Genomic DNA, 12457 nt, shown 5'->3' on the forward strand with positions numbered 1-12457 from the left:
CATAGTTGGTCAACATTTCGAATTGATGGCGTTATTGATGCTACCATGAACGACAACCGCGCAGCAACGATAATATCACAACTTGACGGTAAAAAGTATTTCTTCAGAGTAAAATTCATTGTCCGGGTGGAATCAGGTAATTGGATCATACGTGATAAATTTGAACCAGTTCTCAGCGACAAGAAAACAGTTATTGTTAGCCGCGACTCCAAGCCGGGGCTGTTAACCGGAATTAACAGACCATACTATGAACGAGCGTATCCTGAAACAGCAGTTGTTTATGGAATATACCCGTTAAATAAGAAACCTGATATCGGAAAACTAGCGCCGATGAAACAGTCAACGGGGATAAATTGTGTAGCAGAACGAATAATAGAGCATTTTACAAATGCATGTCGAGGAAACAAATTGACTGATTTACGACGTAGCAAAATCAACCAGTGGGAGGAGACAGTGCGCGAGCGTGGAGCAACCATCAGCGACATAGCGAGATTAGAAACGTCGTTGAGATTTCCAATAACCGTTACAACGATAACCGGTGAAGTATTATACGAATCAAAGTACAAATCAAAGGGAGCCCCAATCAAAATTATTGATCATAACGAACACGCGTGGACGCCCGCGATCACAGTGTTTCCACGGGATAGAACAGTAAAGTATATCCCGGGGGAATTCCTGGGAGAGGACGGTTTTCTCGCGGAGAGGAAACTATTTGATGCTATTGCTTGTTTGTGTAAAAACGACCCTGTATCAGTGTGGTTACTTCGCAGCGCTGAAAACGATGCGGATACCTTTGATCAGTTTGTAAGACCAAACGGTGAATTATATCGCACTGAAGCGTTTCACAACAAGATGAAAAAAACCGCCATAGAATTTGAAGAGCATGATGAACAACTGCTAACAAATTGTTTTACGATTTCATCGGTTGCGGCTCATGTTGCAGCAAGGAAAAATGCGTGGAGTCCAACACGCAAGGAATTTCTACCGGATGTACAATCCAGTTGTTTGGAATACTATCACGGTGGGCTGTGGAACACTGGATACAACCGCGACGCTATGATCTCGGTTGATATAGTTGCCTGTTATCCAGCGAGTTTTCTCGGGTATGGATCCGCCGCTGAGTATTTCAAACGATTTGGACACCCCAGACATGAAATGACTCGTGTTGCTATTAATGGACCACTGCCTGATTTTGATTTAACCGGATTCGCTCGCGTAGTATCATTTGAATTCGCGGCAGGACTTCATCGCTGTTGTTATATTTGGATCGGTAAACACATGTCTGAAAAGAAGTGGCTGCCAATAGCGCTGCTACGGTATATGATTGATTGTAAAATGCTAATTTCGTTGATTGTCAGTGACGCGATTATATCATACCGGGCGCAGACTGAAGTCTGGTTACCAGAACCGGAGCGTCTAGATAGTATAATTGACGAGTCCAGAAAACACATTGATGCCGACGAGGAATATATCATCGAATGGTCCAAAAAGATATTCAACCAACGAAACCGCGAGGCAAAAGATCTCGGTAGAAGAATAATCGGCAAGTTCACACAAGGTGGAAAAAACTGCGACTACAAACGATATTGCTCACGGCTGATTATAGATGACGCAGAATATGATTTCGTAATCAAGGACGCAGTGGCGAAAAATAGATACGTGAACTGTAAAACAGCTTTCTTGTCCAATGGAACAAAGTTGGGTACAGTTGTTACTTACAGCGATGGAGACAGCCCGGCATATCCACATTTGAGGGCGTCTATGCTGGGTTACGCCGCTATCAATTTATTCTCGATGATAAATAGATTTCCCGACACCGCGGTTAGAGTAGCCGTTGGTTCATTTTATATTGACGTAAAGTATAAGGAAAACATAGCCGAGTTTACTAGTACGGGCGAGAATTGGGGTACATGGAGAATTAAAAATGAAATACGACGCGATTATTTCCCGTCAGCAGATGTCACCGTTGAAAACAACTACTTACGCGGTGATAATCTATCAGATTGGTCTAATGCACCACCGTGTTCTGATCCAATTTGTAGACACAAAACAGTTTATTTAAGCGGCTGTGGCGGGTCAGGAAAGACGACTCGGGCAATTGAATTATTTCGAACGCGGGCAAGTATAATCGTGCTTACACCGACCCATAGACTAGCGCGAGAGATAAAACAACGAAATGTTGACGCCGTTACTTATCACAGCTTTTTTCGATACAGCGGTGGTGAGTGGACTCCTGATCGAATGGGGGAAAAATTTATTCCTGAGGTTATCATCTGGGACGAAGTATGTACTGTTTCGTTAGATGTTTTACAAATGTTTCTTGATTGGTTGCTGCTCGCGAATACAGCGGTGATCATGTGTGGGGATCATGGCCAACCACCACCATTTGTCGGCGAGGGTCCACATGATTGGTTAAAGGGTTTTGTGGACTATTATGAAGAAACCGATACTGATTACCGGGCACTTGATGAACAACTGCGCGAGGTTAAAAAATTAATCAGATTACAGCCGGATAGAATTCAATGTGAAATAATCCGCGAGGTAATTCCGGAAACGCCGTTAAATGAATTCTGGGAAACATGGAAACCAAACGATTTGATTGTAGCGAGCAGAAAGATAGTCAAAGACACACTTCAGCGGAAGTTGTTTACGTTGCATAAAGAAAAGTTTCCAACGCGCCCAGTGCCGTTATGTTATAGACCCGCGGATACACGGCGGCAGAACATTGAAGTTGAAATCCCGGCCCCGACAGCGTCAGGGACAAAAAAACAAATTCTCGTGCTGAATGATATCGTGCTCGTTGATATCAGCGTCGTCGAGGACGCGCTACGTGCTGATAAATCCCCGTGGACGCTAGGATACGCAACAACAATACATTCCTCGCAGGGACTGACTATCACGGACACAATTGTTTGGATAGTTGATAATCGCATCGAATGGTCAAATCTAGTCTATCTTGCAGTGTCCCGAGTACGGAGGATAAATCAGCTTCGAAGAATTGTTGTTGACGAAGTCAGTGACGGAGTCACCGACGGAGTCACTGACGAAGTCACCGACGGAGTCACTGACGCAGTCATCGATGCAAGCGTCATTGATAGAAAACTCTCGGGTTACCGCCAGCAGGATAAAAAAAAAACAGCGGCGTTTTGATATTGATGCCGAATTAATAATCTTGCTACGACAACAACAGAATAATCACTGCGCGAGTTGTAATTGTGTAATGCGCTGGCGTTATTCGGATAAAGACGCTCGCCAATTTACCGTGGACAGGATCGATAACAGTCTCGGTCATGTCAAAACCAATGTAAGGTTGACCTGTCTTGAGTGCAATAGACGCAACGGCGCTAGTTAAGACCACGCGGGGGTAATTGAGTATCGTCAGGTATCACTTGTAGTTGCTCGCGTGTAAATCCACGCTGAGGAGCAGTTGAATCCAGTCTATAGATCGGTGGTCTATCAGTTGATCGTGTTATCGTTGATATGTTATGTGTGGTAACACTCCAGATAGGATCAGTAGCTCTTTTTTTACCGCCTTCAAGCTCTCCTGGTTCATACAGATATCTAACAGTGACATCGCCGAGAATCGGCTTGGAAACGCTATCTATTTTTGATCTTCCGGGTATATACTTTTCTTTAATCGCGTCGCTGGGCTTCATGTTGATTGCTCGGGTAATCTCGTTATTTAACGCTGCAATTACGCCTGGCAACCTTTTGACCCATTCACGAGATCGTTTTTCTTGGATGAATTCCTTCGCGTATTGATATCCAAATAACCGTTCAGCAACAGTCCGATTGAATCGTTCAACAATTGCCTGATCACGATGTAGCGCAGTATGACCTCGTCGTATCGCGACGCTATGATGTTTCAGCGTTGATAAAACAGCGCCGCGAAATTCATTGCCAGGATCAACTTGTAATAGATTTGGCCAGCGCAGAGGACCTCTTCGATAAATCCGCTCAAACGCATCGGCTACTTCAGTTGCTGACTTTGTTTTTAACGGTTCCGCTTGTTTGTATCGACTCGCAACATCAACTACGGTTAGCGCGTATTTGTAACCGTTGTCATGCGGCAGAAATAGTATATCAGCCTGATGAACTTCATTGGGTACGCTGACATCAAAGCGCGAGAAGTTGATTTGTTTAGGCGGTGGTAGATAAATTTGCCATATAGCCTGTTTGGATAACCAATTAGCCACAGTGGCCCTTGTTACTTTTGCAGCGCTTGCAAGCTTACCAATTGCGGCCTTCCCCTTCCAGTATCCTCTCGGAGAATAATAGATGGATTCCATGTTGTTATTAATTACCAGCGCCCATCATTAATTTACCTTTCATAGCCGATTTTACCAACCATGAGGCCAATTTTTCTTTGACGGATTTATCAGGAATGGTATTTAACGCGTGAATCAATTTTACATCCGCGATATGACGCTGTTGCAGATCGCTACTTTTGTAGTAAGCAACATCATGAGCATGACACGCCTTATCGATAGCGTTTATTGGATACTCACCGGGTTTGGGCTGATTTTGATCATCGAGTCTGATATCTAATCGTGTTCCGGGGCCACAATAGCTATATCCTGGGAGGTGCTTTTCTCCTGGATACTTTGCCCACGGTGTTCCGGGGAGTTTTGATAACTTGGCTGCAATATCACCTCCTCTCTTTTTTTTAAAACATCCCCGGGTTTAATAGAAATAAATCTAAATTTCTTTGTACCGCATTGTACACACTTACCAGTAAGCGCCGATCTGTTATTTCTTGTTGTAACGGTTGTCATATCATTTGTGCCAGTACGCACTCTACACTTCACACAATATAGATCCATAATTTATGTATAGAGATATGAATATAATTGACTTTTCAGCGACTAAAACAAGAGAACCAGTTAAGCATGTTGCAGCGTTACCAAACTCGATCCGGATGATTATCATCGGACCATCTGGATCCGGCAAGACGCAATTGTTACTTAATTTAATAATGAGATGGATGAAGTGGGATAAGTTGTATTTAGTTGCTCCTAGCGTAGATGATCAACGATGCTACGAGGTGTTGAAAGATTTTAACGAGAATGCATCAGCGATCACTGAAAAAAATGTTATTGAGTTTATTACAGATATCAATGATGCACCAGGTATTGATGATATTGATGGCGACGTTAACAATTTAGTCGTGTACGACGATGTTATGTTAGACAATCAAAAAAACCCAGCTAGGATATTTTCCAGAGGCAGGCATAAAAACACTGACGTGATATATGTCACTCAACGATACACTCAAATTCCAAAAGTAATCAGAGACAACTGTAATATTCTTGCTGTGTTCAACGGCGTCGATACACACACGCTACGAAATATTTGGCAGACATGGTGCGGCGGTGACATGGACTTTAATGTTTTTCGAAACTTTTTTAGTCATGCTCAGTCGACCCCACATGGATTTGTGACGATAAATTTACATGATCCTCGGACACGATATCGTATCGGACTTGACCAAATATTTGGTTAGTTGTACATAATTTTCATTGTAAATAACCCCTTAGCAGCAGAGGGGGCAATGACAACAACGCGGGACGCCCGATGATTACCACGGGAAAACACCAACGGGATGTTGTCGCGAAATATAGCGTTTTCGAGCAAAAAACACTAAGGCTCCATTTGCCAAACGGAGCCTTTATTTTTTTTTGTTTGAAAAGTGAGATTTCGAAGGAAGGCTCTATTTGTCGTTTTAAAACCTTAATCAAATTTTGTCGAAAAAGTTGTCCGATTCGCCCCCTCTGCTGCTGGACATGATACTACAGCTTTCGGCATGATGCCCCAGTGCTAGACATCACTATTAACGGACACACTGCAGACATCGTAGCGATATGACTGATTTTTTAAAATAAATTCCATTAAAAATCTAAATCACACACACACACACACACACACACTTCCAGATTCATTAGAAAACGACAGTAACGATACTATCTTCAGAAGTGAAAACGAGATAAGGGGGACACAAGTGCCTATCCAATTTTTCATTGGAAAGAGGAAATTATTCAAATCTTCATACTAGACTTTTAAATAATTGTTGTGATTTATATAATGATTATTATTCTAATTATTTGAGAGATAGTCCAATATATGCTTCTGGTAATGATATAGTAATCGCCATCCTTATAAACTGTATATTGATTGTACGGGAAAGTACTTGTAGCCCAACCCCATTTGTATACATTTGTGAGAATATAATATGTTTAAACCAACAGTCGATTGAAAGCGGTAACAATTTAGAGAGAAAACGCTATGCGAAATTATTTTCAGCTTTAAAACAGTTTTGCATTCCAGACCCATCGTGGAACGATTCAGTTCAATATCTATATGGATAATGTACCACAGATAAACAAATATACTCACTCCATAGAGATGTCGAGGAGAGCGCTATCATTACTAGATAGGGTGAACCCAGCTATAAATCAGGGATTAACCAATAAACTTACTGACTCCAGGGACAAGCTTAAATTTGGCTAAAGCTAAACTCTGCAAATATTAGCCCACGGGGAAGTCCATAGAAATGGTGGAGGGTACAAAATACACAGTAGTTTATTGAACGTCGGTCTTAGGGTAAAGTACAGAAACTATGTGCGAGCTAATTTACCGACAAGTAGTCTTGTTAAGATCCTAAAGCTTTATGCTCTGCAAATTTTATCCTTGCAATATCGCCATAATAATAATAAATCAACTCCTTATTCAGTGTTCATTTGTAGTGCATTCTTTGTCATACATGGCTACAGTTGATCTCCTCAATTGTATTTATCATTTCTATATTGTTGTCAATGTCAATACCATTCTCGTATTTTCTCTCGAATACGTGATAATGCAAACATGTACTATTTAAAACAAGTTGTGACAAATAAGGAATAAATATTAAAATTAAAATTTTAAAATTGTAATATTAATATTTGTACGTATTAGGCATTAACTGGCTTTCCAGTCCTAAGTTAGCCTCAGGCAGTTTGCCACATTGCCAACTCTGTGAAAGCGGCTTTGCAAAGAGTTTTTTGATGCATGTCGCAGATATAATGACAAGTGGGTTTTAATTGCTAACAGAGGTGTGTGTTGGTAAATAAAAGCTATCGTCTCTAGGGATTAACTAATATAAGAATTTATTTTTTTAAAGCGTCATCAATGTTAGGAAAATATAGCAACCACAATTGGTGTTTAGGATATGTTATTTACATACTAGTTACATAAGACTCGATACACACTGCTGGGCAAACAATTAAATAGATAAAAACAAGTGTCGTCAGATCTTTATCCATAGTCGGATTCTCAAATATTTTGATGCATGTCGCGGAGTTGAACCCGATTATATGATAATTGTGAAGTAAATGAAAAAAAAAAAAGGGTTCACATATCCTTACGTTGTGAGTATAAATTGAATCATTGTAAATAGTCTTGCTCTAATTCTCTATTTATATAACTTAAAATGTAATTACTTTCAAATTTGTTTGATCCCTTTATCGGTATAAACACAGGTACATGTCTTCTCTACCTTTTCCAACAATATCTACATTATAACTATTTCTAATCTACAAAGCTATCGATGTGTAACTTTTTTTTAACACTTTACACACTCATGTATGTATGTATGTATGTATGTATGTATGTATGTATGTATGTATGTAACGAACATCACTGGATGACCAATCATGGTAAAAATTCAGAATTAAAAATACAACAATCGAAAATTGAACGAATTCTAGAAAGTGCTTGTTTGACCCACTGTGCCACAGCTATAGAGAGAAAAAAGACGTGTTAGAAAAGACACGTATCTCTTTAGGAGCCGCTTTAGCGCTGTAGTAGACGGCCTACCTACTTTCCAGCTCATATGGTGATACTAACGCTTGCACGAGACGGCATAGGTGTCATGACATGCTAGGCAATTTGCTTGGCGTGCTTCTTCGAGTATTTAAGTAAACAAGGAAAACAAAAATCGATTGGTTGTTTTAAGAATTACTTTGAGTAGCAGCTATTAATTAATAAACCAAATTTTTTAACCTTTTATATCCGATACATATTCATAATTACACGTGCACAACAAATACGTGCAACGCGTGACCAGTTGTAATCATTGACGATTGGGTTTCGATCTCTTAAGTCCAGGAGTGGTATAGTATTGCTGGCACTTCGTAGAGCTGCTCTTTCTCTCTACTGAAGCCAAAGAAAAGACTCCTTTGATTCTGACAAGGTAGCATCCTACCGTGTACCTAATTCCAAATATTTCTTCCTTGATTGGATTCTCGTGACGCTAGCGAAGAGTGTGAAGTAGACGGCGCAACGCATGCCATTAGTTCGTATCACTTTGAAGAAAACCACCTGCTCGCACTTGGAGATCTGGTTATTCTGCTTGAATATGAAGTAAGAAGCGATATCCTGATTTTGAAAGTCCATTAAGATAGGCGCAGACTTCTCTTTTTCTCATTAAATTTTTATCTACAATGATGGATGGGAAATGAACATTAGGAGAAAAGAACGACTCGATGAGAACATAACAACTCATGAAAAAATATGGTCGATAGTTGTGTGATACTAACCTGAACTTCTTACTGGTATTGACAAACTTGGCCGTGAAAATAGTTACTTAATGACAGCGGTGATGTATGACTTCTAACTCGTTCTAGAATCTACCAACGACAATCTTGTCCCTTTTAAAGGTTTTCGTCCTAATGTTATTGGGAAACAATGAATAATACACTATGCAAACGGACTATGAGATCAAGGTCTTACAGCGACCACCACGAAAAAGTAGAAAATAGAAAAGGCGAGTTTTAAGAGACGGCTACACCAGCAATTGATGTAATTGGTCTAGAAAAATAATTATCGAGCACGCGTAACCCATGCGGATCCCAAACTTTGTGCATCATGGTCAACGGTCAGTGTTTTAGAGCACCTACAAATTAACAAGGCATGCAGCTAATATATTTCGCAGCTGACGAGTTTGCGATCGAAGTAATTTGCGAGGTTTCTGCCAGCTCCACTATTGACTCAGAGCAAAACAAATCGATGTTCACACCAGCGGTTATGACATCAAGGGGCCTGCTGCTGGGTCCCACATGCAGTGGGATGATCTGTGTAGCTATTAATGAACGGCTTAATCAATATTTCAAGAACAACTGCGCTCTTGGGCTTCGGATCACAGGTGACTCTCAATTATTCTTGCATTGTTTTACCACCATGTTTGGAAGACAAGAGAAAACGAGATTGCATGCAAAGATTGCGACTGTGCATACATTGTATTACTGATGTTAATAATTGAGATATGCATGTTCACCTACATTGAAGTGGCTGAGGCCATCATCTCCTACAAGAAACAGACTAAATTCTGGCTGATGGAGGACAAGAATGCTAGTCGCATTTTTATCAGGAAATATGCAACCAGTGGTTCAAACGGCTGCACGCGTTTGACTCGCCGGCTGGTTAATGATATGAACGCGCACGTTTCTGGCAATCACATCTTGGGCACGATATTACATATCTGCTTTGCTAAGTAGAAATTCAGAAATCCAGTATGCTTCAAAGTTTTCCTACTGATGACGTGCAGGTGGCGATCGACTATATCTGTATCAAGTAGGAGTTAATGGCTTGTCAGACTACGTGATCAATCACGAGTAATGAAGTTGGGAATAACAACACAGCACATGGCAGACTCTATAACTCCCAGGGCCGACGATCATTTGGAATAGTCAAAAAGAATGTACGCCATAGCGTATGAGTCAGTAATATATGATATATGACCATTATATATCAGTAATATATTAGATCTCTAGTGATAAGGGCCAACAACTCTTATTATAGTAACATCAAAGCACTTTCAAGACACAGTTCTTCTCTTTCACTACACAAATGATAGTCGGCACCAAAATGTACAGGTGAAAGAAGATACAGAAATGATGCCTTGTCGAATTAACATAAACTGCATTTAGAGGCTCCACAACAAAGCACAGAATAGCACACCTGTAGAGCTTGGAAGGTAGACTGTAGACATTAGTGGATCTAACTTACCGAAACTCTCCTTGCAAAGGCTTATGCTTGAAGTTAGGTTTCAATAATATTTTAGCGTACCCCCAAATCATTTTTCATCTTTGCAGTAGAAAAGAGCTATCCACAAGGTCTACTCGCGAAAGTCACAACCAGCGGGCCTTGCTCTGTTGTATTATGCCCAGTGGGCTAATGCCGGCATGGCGGATGACTTAGGCGAGTTTATTAAGATCTGTTTCCTATATTGGATACCAGAGAGAAGTGTGCAATCTTCGAGTAGCAAATGTGTAATTGTACAATGCAGGTCATCCAGTTCTCTGGCCTCATATTTGACCAAAATACTGCCTTGGTTTTTTCGCTGGAATCCCAAGGTCAGTTACATGCATTATTTAGCTGTATAGTAGGGCAGATTAGGAGGATAAAATTGAAGTGGCCTTTAAATCCAGGTCCAGCAATTCAATGGCAAACACGCTCTTGCTGCAGCTTCGGCGACCGCCGGTAATCGCTCTGTATGGCTGTATCTTATCAAAGACCGCATGCCAGAATGGCAGGCTAGTAGACGACCCACACAAAATTGGTCATGCTATATGTCCATGATGACGTATATGAACATATTGACCGTCATTTCAAATCGTAATTCAGCTGAATGAATAAAATGCTCGTGACGTTCGATGACGGGTGTCTACCAGCGTTTGTGAGAATAGTAATATCCATTAAAAACTGAGAAACTGAGAAAGCTAAAATCAGAAACAGTAATGCATAAAAATACGAATCCAGAAGATATTTGGTGTAATGTTCACTCCAACAACTTTAGAATTTCACTCTACGTTCAGATACTAACAGCTCATTTCCCGTCGGACCCATCTGGTCTTCCTCGGGATTTTAAATGTACGCTTACTTTGAAAACCGCTTGAGAAGGAAAACTTGATGCAAACCAAGATTACGAATTGAAGAATAGGTGTCTACAATGCAATATGTTTATTTCTGTACTATACACTAATTATAAATCTATAAGTGCCAAAACGAAATTGTTTTATTCTATGGTTATATTACAAGAGAGATGTTTATTATTATTCTACATGCTAATGTTATTTCAATAAGTATACTTTTTTATTCATCAAGAATGGATCTTAAAAGAGGTCCTTTTGCTCCGCTAATGGGTAGAGGAACTGATCATGAGAAAGTATTTCAATTCATCAATAACAATAGCAAGGATTATTCTGGAAGGATTGCGTAATTGCCAAGTTATTATGTACAATTCAACTTCAATCGACAATGGCTTATAAACAAAGCAGTGCAATTGTAATAAATCGTGTTGATCAATGTGCTAAATGGTTAGAATTAGTTATCAGTGTATAACGGGGAATTATATTTTTTTTCTTGTAGATAAAAATTTAGACGATGAAAAGAAAACATCAACTAACCGAGAAAGATGGCATTTAGTATTAGCCATTATGAAATAGCTTTATCTATAATAGTACAACATATACAAGATCTTAATGTTAAATATTTGTAGTATTTGAATCTAAGTATAAACAATGCAAAAAAACATTTTGATAAAAAGGATGTAGTGCTTGACATTTTGTATGGAATGAATAGTTTGGAAGTTAAAAGAAAACAAAATATCCGCTGGAGTACAAGGTAGTAGGGAATAGTTAACTAGACTCCCATGGATCTAGATTAAGCTGCTAATTAATAATTGTATATATATATATATATATATATATATATATATATATATATATATATATATATATATATATATATCCATCGCTCCTCTTTGGTTTCGTTAGTAAGAGGTCGAAACATCAAGTTTTCTGTAATGTCTCTTATTATTCCCTCGACCTCTCCATTTAACATTTCTAACTGGAATGGGTTTTCACATGACTGGTACCAGCACCATGTCTGCTGTTGGTAGGTAATAGATGGAGCTGACCTTAATATATTATATTCTCCCGTAAACTTGTTTGTTTCTCTCAATCTTTTACGCTTTCTTATAATACTCATGATGTTCTTTAGATGTATGTATGTATGTATGTATGTATGTATGTATGTATGTATGTATGTATGTACATCGTTCTATCTTAGCGTAACAAAAACTATTTTTTATGCAAAATGTTTAACCTGTTTAAATCTTCATTTAAGAAAATAAAGAAATAATAGACTTTAGTATAGTCTTTGGTTCGATATTGTGTGCTTTACAAACCAGTATTTCAATGTTTCCATATTTTTTTTTAATAAACTAAATGAGGTCTATATTGTAAAAAGACAGAAACTTGATGCTAAATATTACGTTTAAATTAGTGTCCTTTTTTTGATTTTTGTTGTTCGTACCCTTCTTTTCCTATATAGACTATTATCATCGCAAGCCGATGGACACAGCCCGATCGGCTCCTTTATAAGTCATGGCAGCCATTACATACCATTCATTTTTCAGACT

Source organism: Sinohyriopsis cumingii, chromosome 1 (assembly GCF_028554795.1).
Source record: "Sinohyriopsis cumingii isolate HCF-2022 chromosome 1, ASM2855479v2, whole genome shotgun sequence".
NCBI classification, from domain to species: Eukaryota; Metazoa; Mollusca; class Bivalvia; order Unionida; family Unionidae; genus Sinohyriopsis; species Sinohyriopsis cumingii.